Source organism: Cervus elaphus, chromosome 1 (assembly GCF_910594005.1).
Source record: "Cervus elaphus chromosome 1, mCerEla1.1, whole genome shotgun sequence".
Taxonomy (NCBI): domain Eukaryota; kingdom Metazoa; phylum Chordata; class Mammalia; order Artiodactyla; family Cervidae; genus Cervus; species Cervus elaphus.
In genome coordinates, this window is record NC_057815.1 from 18,820,680 (window position 1) to 18,831,734 (window position 11,055).

Below are 11,055 nucleotides of genomic sequence, written 5' to 3' on the forward strand. Positions count from 1 at the left end.
TGATGTCATATATTGGAGACAAGAAAAGTTCACAAAATTAATTGAAAGGAAGAATTTCATATAGGTCAGCACAAGTTTCTGAATCAAGGTGTCTAAAAGCCCAAAAAAAATGACACTGCCTATGCATAATTTGTTACTTTATCAGTTATTATAGTAAAGCTTCTCAGTTACTATCTCTCTCTATTTTTTTTTTTTTTTCCTTCCTTTAATTGAATTGTGTTGAAGCTCGCCTTAGGTCACCTGAGGCGAAGAGTCAACTCATTAGAGAATATCCTGATGTTGGGAAAGATTGAAGGCAGAAGAGGATGACAGAGGAAAGACTGAAGGCAGAAGGAGAAGAGGACAACAGACAATAAGATAGTTGGATGGCATCACCGACTCAGTGGACTTGAATTTGAGCAAACTCTGGAAGACGGTGAAGGACAGAGAAGCCTGGCGTGCTACAGTCCTTGGGGTCACAAAGACTTGGATACGACTGAGCGACTGAACAACAACAACTCTTCAGTTCACTAAATCTAAAATTTCAATATTTTTCTGTCATTCATCTTTACCACTGAAGTTATAGCTTTTCAAATTATACGTATAGTGCTTTATATGTTGTGTTTCCAACCATGATGACTTTGAGAATTAAGAAAATGTAGTTGTAAAAGTCAGGTCTATTCAGTTCAGTCGCTCAATCATGTCTGACTCTTTGTGGCCCGACCGACTGCAGCACACCAGGGTTCCCTGTCCATCACCATCTCCTGGCGCTTGCTCAAACTCATGTCCATAGAGTCAGTGATGCCATCCAACCCTCTCATCGTCCTCTGTCGTCCCCTTCTCCTCGTGCCTTCAGTCTTCCCCAGCATCAGGGTCTTTTCCAATGAGTCAGTTCTTCTCATCAGGTGGCTAAAGTATTGGAGTTTCAGCTTCAGCATCAGTCCTTCCAATGAACATATAGGACTGATTTCCTTTAGGATGGACTGGTTGGATCCCCTTGCAGATCCAACAAACCTTGTGCACACCGGGACCCAGGGACCCCACAAAGACTGAGACAGAACTGTGTTTGAGCATCTCCTGTGGAGGTATGGGTCAGCAGTGGACTGCCACAGGGACAGGGTTCTGGGATTGGGTTCTGGGACAGGGTTTATTTAGGACAGGGATGAAAACTGAACTTTTCCAGTCAACATTCAATCAAATACAAGAAATATGATTGGATACACCACTTTCAGTAAGTTGCTTTGTTTGTTATGATATTGTAGTTTCCCTATTTTGTGATTTTAAATACAGTTGTAAAATAGAGATGCATTTCCATATATTTCCACATATGTACATGACTATGAAATCCAGATTTTCCTTTTTCCCTCTGTGATTGCCCATCTAAATATATGATTCATGTATTATATGTAGGGTATATTCCAAAACACTTAATGACTATCAGTAGATAAATACACTGCCTAAAGATATTTTTTCCATTTATTTTTATTAGTTGGAGGCTAATTACTTTACAATATTGTAGTGGTTTTTGTCATACATTGACATGAATCAGCTATGGATTTACATGTATTCCCCATCCCGATTCCCCCTCCCACCTCCCTCTCCACCCGATTCCTCTGGGTCTTCCCAGTGCACCAGCCCCGAGCACTTGTCTCATGCATCCAGCCTGGGCTGGTGATCTGTTTCACCCTAGATAATACACATGTTTTGATGCTGTTCTCTCGAAACATCCCACCCTGCCTAAAGATATTTTACCAGCACTTTTCCTTTTAAAAATCAGAGTCTATATATACTTGTCTATCATAGATATTGTGTATATAATTATGTATCATAGATATATATTATAGGTCATTGATATATATTATATCATAGATATAACAGAAAGTTACGCTTGAATAAAGTCATATTTTTTACATCTGTATTAACATTTATAGTATTTGGCATTAAGAGAGCTTTAATTCTTATTTTTCTCCATATTGCAACATTTTCAGGAATCCAGAAAAGTAGCAATTGTTTAAAAATTTAAGTTACTGACATATAGTGTCTTTAAAGTTAATTTTAGATATACAACTATATTTTTTTCACTATCTTTGATAACACACATTTTCAACCCTTTGCACACAATATTCTCATGTATATTTTCATATGATATTACCTCACACAAATATCGTGACATCACATAATCTTCCTAAGTTCCAACGAATTGTTGCCATATAACAAAATACTCTAAAACTTGTTGCTTTAAAACAGCAAAATTTATTCAGTCATTATCCTGCAGTTTCGGTAGGATTCAATGGAGATGTAAGTCTATTTACATAATTTACTGAGGTAGCTATCGCTGGTCATATAACCACATTCAATGAGGAGCAGCTTCTAAAGCATGAGTTAAATAGCCCCACCCCACCCTCCAAAAATAAACAAAAAAAAAAGGTTTATTGGAAAACAAGAACTTACATTTAGTGTGAACAGACTCATACGAATGAAAGTTCAGAAAGAATCTTTAGGTGGAAGGAAAATATATAAAAGTTGTAAAAATTATCAAGGACAGGTTAAAAAATGGAAAGGCTGAAGGGGCTAGATATAAACATTGATCATTTAATGTCCACCTATTTGCCTGAATATCACTTATGGAAATTGTACACTTATAAGTGAAACTGCCAGCTATTTCTGCAGTGAAGCATCAGAACCCAAGCCTAATTTCTCTTTGAATTTTCTGTGTCCTAGTGTTGAAAGCAATTAGATAGCAAATTCTTCAAACCCTAAGAGAAATAAATCATTCAAAATATGTGAAAAAGAGAAGAGCCTAGCTGTCATTTCCTGTGGTATTAACTTGGAAAACAGTTCATTTCCATATACCTTTTCAGGACCTGCAGATGTTTTAGATAACTAATTTTAACACATGGTAAATCACTGCACTCTGCAATGCAATTTTCCTCATTTTAGATGTGCAAAAGCCTGTTTATATATATATTTAAACTGAGCATCAAACCAGTCTCCCCGCCCCCCACCCCCAGGAGAAAATTTAAATTCAGTTTCCAATTAAGGAGATAATTGAACAGTTGAATGAAGGATCTCTCTATCAGTAAGTCACTTTTAGACTGAGATTGGATGAATTCTTTATATATCTATCTCATATCATGCAATTTTGATTCTCTGGCACTTAGATAATGTTAAAGTAAAGAATATGAACTGTCTTTCTTCAGTTCAAATAATGAGTCAGTGATCAGTCAGATGAATCTCCAAATCATCTTTCATTATCTTGTGACAGTTATGTTTTTGAACAAATCACTTGGCTTCCTTGTTCTATGGTAACATTTCAAGGGCAGTTTCCCAACCTTCAGAGAGGTTTGCATAGGACAACACTAAGTGATTCTGGAAACATAAATCGTATTTGCATAATTTAGCCATGAATTTTTTGAGTATATACTAAGTATTCAAATTTGTCTTAAGGGACATGCAAATTATATTTGTCATGACCAAGAGTTGCAAATTAATTGTAGATATTACTGTCAACTTAAAATAATGCACAATGTAAGAGCTGTGAGTTGAATTGATTCAGTGTCTTACTGAGCTCTGTAGCCCAATAGCTAACCTCCCAAATAGCTCTGAGAAACTGTTCTGAAAGCTGAAAGGGTGGGGAGAATTTAATATGCATGAGATTTTGGTGAAGGGGTACATGTAATTAAGCACACATCTCTGTAGAAAATTGCTGCTCATCATGAAGAACAGATATCTTAGCTAAAGGTTGCAGTGCTTTTCTAAGAATGTGAAGATGCAAGAATTGTGGTTCACAAAACATTCACCCGAAAATATTTCAACTATCTGAAGGCTGCCAATTTCCCAAGAGCACATAGTGTCTCATTCCTGATCTCCACCCTGAACTCCTCTCAGGCTGTGCTAAAGGTCAGCGACTGCAGTGGTCCAATCTTTTTAGAAATGGATTGGAAGGTACATTCTTTAACTGGCAAAACAAACCCACATGAAGTAGTGTAAAGTAAAACTTTGACATTTAATTTAATTTTAAAATAGTAAATAAAACAAATGTGAATTTTAAAAGTCAGTGATCAAACAGGGAAAGCTTGAGAATTCTTGAGCACTTAAGAGATTTAAATTAAATCCTATAAAATGTACAAACTTGGAAGGAGAAAGAAATATAGCAAGCAAAATTGGAAAATTAGTAATAATTTGCATTGATTTAAAAAGAAAAACATAAAGTCTATTATTTGAAATAAAAATGCAAATATTAATTTATAGACTACTTATTTTATATTAAAAATGTATAGTAAAATATTAGTTCAAAGAAATTAAAATAGCTATAGTTTAAAGAAAAATGTTAAATAGTACACCTGAAGTTTCTTATGCTAGTTATGATTTATTTTTAAATTAGTGTTCATTAATTTCATTTAACCAAGATTTACTGAGAATCTATTAAATACCAATAAACTAGTTAGAAAAAGAAATATGTACTATAGTCATTTGCTGATTCACAGAACTCAGAAAGAGGTGGTTTAAAGGTTCTGAGAATTAGTTCAATTTTGGACATATCAGCATGAGCTGTTCTGCAGGATTCAAGTAGATAAGGTGTATACAAAACCAGATATGTACCTGAGGAGTTTGGAATAGATGTGAAGATTGGAGATGTATATTTAAAAAATAAGAGCCTAAAGGAGTGACAGGTATCAGAGAAATAAATGAGAATACCTAGGAAATATTAGACAAATTCAAAATTCTTTTAGACTCAGACCCTCTTGAAATAATAAAATAAAATAAAGACATATTTTAAAGTAGATTTTCATAACACAGCAAATGTGCTCATGAAATCTATCAGCATATGGTCAAGATATCTTGATAATAGATGTTTTCATTGCCTGTTGTTTATCATTAGCAAGCAAGAACATAGTAGAATATAATAATAGTTTGAGTGTGTAAGGGAACAAAATTTGTCAAAATGTTTCTTTGGTTTGTGGATTATTTCAAGCTGAAAACAATGAAGGTCCAAAAGACTCATAAAGTAGCAATGACCTTCCCTGCTAGATGACTAAAAATTTAGTTAAAGACCCTGGCCCTGACAGGAGGAAAAGATGGCAGAGGATGAGTTGGTTGGATGGCATCACTGACTCAAGGGGCATGAGTTTAAGCAAATTCTGAGAGATGGTGAAGGACAGAGAAGCCTGGTGTGCTGCAGTCCATGGGGTCGCAAAGAGTTAGACATGACTTAGTAACTGAACAACAGCAACCTGGCCCTGGAGGATTGGAGCTGTCACCAAAAATAATTGCAAAGGATATTGACTAGGTATGTGTGTTGGGGGAGGAGGGAGGACTTAGAGATCAGAATCTGCTCTGTGCTATCTGCATGTGAATGGTTTTCCAACTCTTCAAAGTCCCAAACCACTACTCCTACCATCCTCTTTTGTCTTTAGCTGAAGATGTTATTTAAGGCAAAAGTTCCAGCCATTTTCTCCTGTTAATTTGTGTCCTGTCAATTTAATTCTTAGACCACCCAGAAGAACTTAGAAGTGTAGACAAAAATTTCTTTCTCTCTGAGAAGTAGAAGATGGAGTTGAGGGGTACTTTTAGTGTTTTGGTGTTATTCTGTGTTCTGTTGTATTGCATTGATTTTAGGAAGGAAGACTGAGGATGTTTGACTAATGACAAGAAACCTATGGAAAGAAAGTATGCAAGGTCTGGAAAGAACATCTCTGGATGAAGATTACAAATGACAAAATTAACCTAAATATAAAGAAGACATATAAAACTGGAATCAAGACTGTTGGGGAAAGTATTAACAATCTCAGATTGTTATATGCAGATGATACTACACTAATGACAGAAAGTAAAGAGGAACTACAGAGCTTCTTGATAAGGGTGAAAGAGGAGAATGAAAAAGCTGGCTTAAAACTCAACATTCAAAAACTAAGATCATGGCATCTGGTCCCATCACTTCGTGACAAATAGGACAAGAAAACATGGAAGCAGTGGCGAATTTTATTTGCTTGGACTCCAAAAATCACTGTGGATGGTAACTGCAGCCATGAAATTAAGAGATGCTTGCTCCTTGGAAGGACAGCTCTGACAAAACTAGACAAGGTATTAAAAAGCAGAGACCTCACTTCGCCAACAAACGTCTGCATAGTCAAAGTTGTGGTTTTTCCAGTAGTTATGAACCAATGTGAGATTAGGACCATAAACAAGGTTGAGCACTGAAGTGTTGATGTTTTCCAACTGTGATACTGGAAAAGACTCCTGAGAGTCCCTTGGACTACAAGGAGAACAAATCAGTCAATTCTAAAGGAAATCAATCCTGAATATTTATTGGAAGGTCTGATGCTAAAGCTGAATCTCCAATACTTTGGCCACTTAATGCAATGAGCAGATTCGTTGGAAAAGACCCTAATGCTGGGAATGATTGAAGGCAAAAGGAGAAGGGGTGGCAGAGGATGAGATGGTTAGATAGCATCACCAACTCAATGGACATGAATCTGAGCAAGCCCCAGAAGACACTGAAAGACAGAGGAGCTTGTCATGGTGTGGTCCTTGGGATCTCAAAGAGTCAGACATGACTTGGGGACTGAACAACACCAGAAACAAAGAAGAGAGAACATTATTCCTCTGTTAAAGAAGATAGAAATTTCAACATATGTTAACTTAGATAAACATGAGATAGTTTAAATTTCTTGAGTTCCTGCTTTCAATTATACTCTTCCAGCTAAATGGTAGTTCTTGTAAAAACTTTAGCTCAATTTTAGCACTTTCCAGTTAACTTATTAATATTTGATAACTGATCATTCAATATCATCACTCTAATTTCTTTAAAGTTTCTGTTTTTTAAGTTACCATCCAATGAAAGATCCCTATCAGATTGGAAGTGGGATATAATTTATTCCAACTGCCTTCATTCTTTCTTTCCTCAGCTACACCTCTGTCATTAAGTTGAGAAGAAGAGTTTTGGAGACAAAGACATCCTTACCCTTGGCTTATATGCCTGTTTTCAAGGGTCAATGCTTTCCTATTTTGTCCTTAACGTTTCCCAGTTCATGTAATTATCAAGTCCAAAACTTCATCTTCCTCCATGGTTTCTAACTCCAGGACCTAATGGCAAATTTAGCATAAATATTTTAATCTCTTGAAAATCTGAATATAGAGGGAATATCCTTGCTCTCCACACTTTTCTTTATGCCTTTCCAATCCAGGTTCTTGCTCCTTATTCAAAGGGCAAATCAACATGTACAAAGGTTCAATGAATTTTATACCTGGAAGCAAAATGCTGGTGTCTTTTTTTTTTTTTTTTTGGAGGGCGGGGATAGGACTCCACATTTTGCAAGTGTTTTCCTTGTGTCCTTTCTCTCTATACTGGTGGAGAAGGAAGCAGACTCTTTCCCTCTGTATAGGGAAGAAAGTGAAGAAAGAAGCTTCTTGGTAAAGAATACCACACTCTATGAAAAGACCCATATGACTCTCTTCAATTTTTAAATCTCATTAACAGGGTTTTGTGCAGCAATAGGTTGGGGATAGTTTCTCCTGTGGTAACCTTTTAATAAACCCTATGAAAGAGCATCAGTTCAATTGTTGATTTCTCTTTAGTTTAGAATACGGAATATTTAGGAATTTTTATTCTTAACTTTGGGTCCTCCCTGATGGTTCAGCAGTAAATAATTTGCCTCCAATTCAGGAAACACAGGTTTGATCCCTGGGTCAGAAGGATCCCTTGGAGCAGGGACTGACAACCCACTCTAGTACTCTTGCCTAGAGAATCCCATGGATAGAGGAGCCTGGTAGGCTGCAGTCCATAGGGTATCAAAGAGTCAGACATGACTGAAGTGATTAAGAAGTAGCAGCATTCTTAACTCTGGGGCTTAGCAGCATTTTTAAGAAAACAGGAGAATTCCACTCAGAACACAGTATAAATTTACATAAGGATAAGCAAAAATACAGGTTTTGAGAGGTAAGGAAGAAATCAATGTATGAGATTTTATTTCCTTGGGAAATAAAAGCTAAGATACGAAAATAGAGATAGCCATCATCAATTAAGAAGTGAAAGTATAATAACTATTGGCAAGTAGAGAGAGTCGCACATAAAATTAATACTGGAAAGTTTAAAGACTTATCTATATTGGGAAGTTTAACTATTGGATGAATCCAACTAGCATATTTATATATTTTTCTCAAACAGGGTAGGTTCAGTGTCCAGTTTTGATTCTAAGTTGAAAGAGCCAAAGAACAGATGTGGCAAAAGACCATGGGAATCAAGGGAAATGAAGAAACTTAATCCATTTTAGATCATTAATGTCTTAGCACATTTTCTTGAAAGGGGAACTTAGAAAACCAAATCTTGGCATCCAGTTGTTCTGAAAAACTAAGAATTCTTAGAATCAAGAAGAGATTCTTGTCTTATCCCAGTGTCATGCAAATTGAAAAAGGAGAAGAGCCATGGGTGGGAGATACGTAGTTATGTAAAGGCTGTGGTGGTTTAGTCGCTAAGTCATATCTGACTCTTGCGACCCTATGGACTGTAGCCTGCCAGGCTCCTCTGTCCATGGGATTCTTGAGGTAAGAATAGTGGAGTGAAAAACAAAACAAAAAAAAAAGAATACTGGAGTGGGCTGACATTTCCTTCTCCAGATGATCTTTCCAACCTTGGAATCAAACCTGGGTCTTTTGCATTGCAGGCAAATTCTTTACCAACTGAGCTATGAGGGAAACACACGTAAAGGTTACAGATAATCATTAATTAATTAATGAACACGTATTTAAAATTTAAAAATAAAATTAAGTATTGATTATATTAGATTTATGAATATCTGAAAGTGAAACTGTTAGTCACTTAGCCGTGTCCAACTCTTTGTGATTACATGGTCTGTAGCTCACCAGGCTTCCCTGTCCATGGAATTCTTCAAGAACACTGAAGTAGGTAGCCATTCTCTTCTCCAGGGGATCTTCCTGATCCAGGGATTGAACCTGAATCTCCTGCATTACAGACAGATTCTTTACCATCTGAGCTATCCTGTCTAATGGTCTTCAAAGTATTTTAAATGTTAAATTATCATTTCGAGTATAACATCAGAGAGCTAGTGAGTGAGAGAGACAGATAAAGGAAAGATTTTTCATGCTTTAAATTTAATTGTAAGATTATTTTTGTGGGAACCAGTTCCACTCTGTAAATGAATGCCCGCCTTCAGTCAAGGTAAATAATTTAGAAGGGGGAAATCATTTGGTATTCACACAAAATTTAATACTCTTTGAAAGGTTATATGTTATCTTAATGACCTGATAGCTCCTTATAGTTTACTAAAATATTCTGTTCCTGCTCCACCTGCTGTAATTATGCTGGTTGTTTCCTGATTCTGGACCTCACACAGATCCTGTGGCCCACAACCCTCTATGACCTGGTGACCTTCTGTACTGGAATGACTATAAAATGAAGCAGTTTTAGTTCCTCTGCCGATAGTTGCTCAGATTCAGACTTTAAAGTACTATCTTCATAAACAGTAGTTATATCTCTGTAACTATTTGTTTGGATTCGCTTTGACTCACAAGTCCTATCTGTAATAGCAGGACTTACCAATATTAATTCTCTCACCATGTCTTTTACATAAAACTCTGACATAGCTGTTTGGAATTTGTTTGCCCCTTCTCCACTGAGATAGCAGAATTGGGGTTATTTAAATTGCTATGGCCTTCGGAATAAGGTTGGGTGAAAGGAAGTCCTTTATGATTAAGCTGGCCTTAGGAAAAGCTTCCTTCAAAGCACTACAAAGAGAAAAGAAAAAAAAAAAAAAAAAAAAAAAAACCCTCTCTGGCTAGAAAATCTTTGAGCTAAAATTTGCCTTAATAATAAAATGAACTCATTTAGTTTTCAACAGTTCCATGAATCAGTAGTATCACTCCTATTTTCCCATTTTTAGATATAGTGATGAAGTCACAGAAGCCCAAGGTCTTGAAGCTAGTGAGTAATAGTGGGCACAGTATTTATTTCCAACACGTTTTGTTGCAGTCTGTGCAGCAAGTCATAACAATGATTGAAAGAAGGAGTGGAAAAGAATAAAGTCTTAGGGCAAAATTTTGCATCCATCTACATATAACTGCATATCAATGACCATAATACTACACTCATCAGGTTACTAACAAGAGAAAACTAAAGCCCTTCCAGGTCTCTGACTCACTGGGCAGACAGAGAGAAGTGGACTGTCATCTTGTTTCTTCCAGATGGTCCATGATTGCTGCTGCATTTCTTAGAGTAAAGCAGAGAGGGCCAACAAATCTTTGTTTCAGTCCAACTGTATTGTCCTGAAATTAGGTAGATTATTTTTTTAAGATAGCACTCATTTGACTATTATTGTTGACCTTCAATATTGTGACTATTTTGTTTTTCTGAACCATTTTAGATATTGTAGTACAAGGTTGAAAAAGACTGCTTCAAGGTCTCTCAGAGAGGTTTTTTTTTTTTTTTTTTTTTTTCAATATCTGAGAATCTTTTTTTAAAAGTTCTTGGTGAGATGAGTGACAGCATGAGAATTGTGTTTCTGAGAGATTTATCTGGCAGTAGTTTTTAAGATGTGTTGAAACGGGGCAATATAGATTTTAGAGACATTATGCTCTTTTATGCATGATGAATACTAAGAGAAAATTCCCATCTTTCTGAGCTATTTCTTGTTATTGGGACTTCTTAGAGCTTGCCTCAATAGCTCCAGGTAATGTTTGGTTTTAAGAGAGAGAGAAAAAAAAAAAAATCAGATTGGTTAACTCTGTTGACTTATTTAAGTCATACCAGTCACTCAGGAAACTCATCTAGTAATACCATCCTGAATTTTTACTGTTTGATACTTTCAGCATTGACTTCTCTCTGGGCATAAAATCATCTTAGGATAACATTGTTCATAAGACTTAATCTAGTTTTAAACCTTTTGTGAAAAGACAGCCTTCAGAATGGGAGAAAATAAGCAAACGAAGCAACTGATAAAGAATTAATCTCAAAAATATACAAACAACTTCTGCAGCTCAATTCCAGAAAAATAAATGGCCCAATCAAAAAATGGGCAAAGAACTAAACAGACATTTCTCCAAAGAAGACATACAGATGGC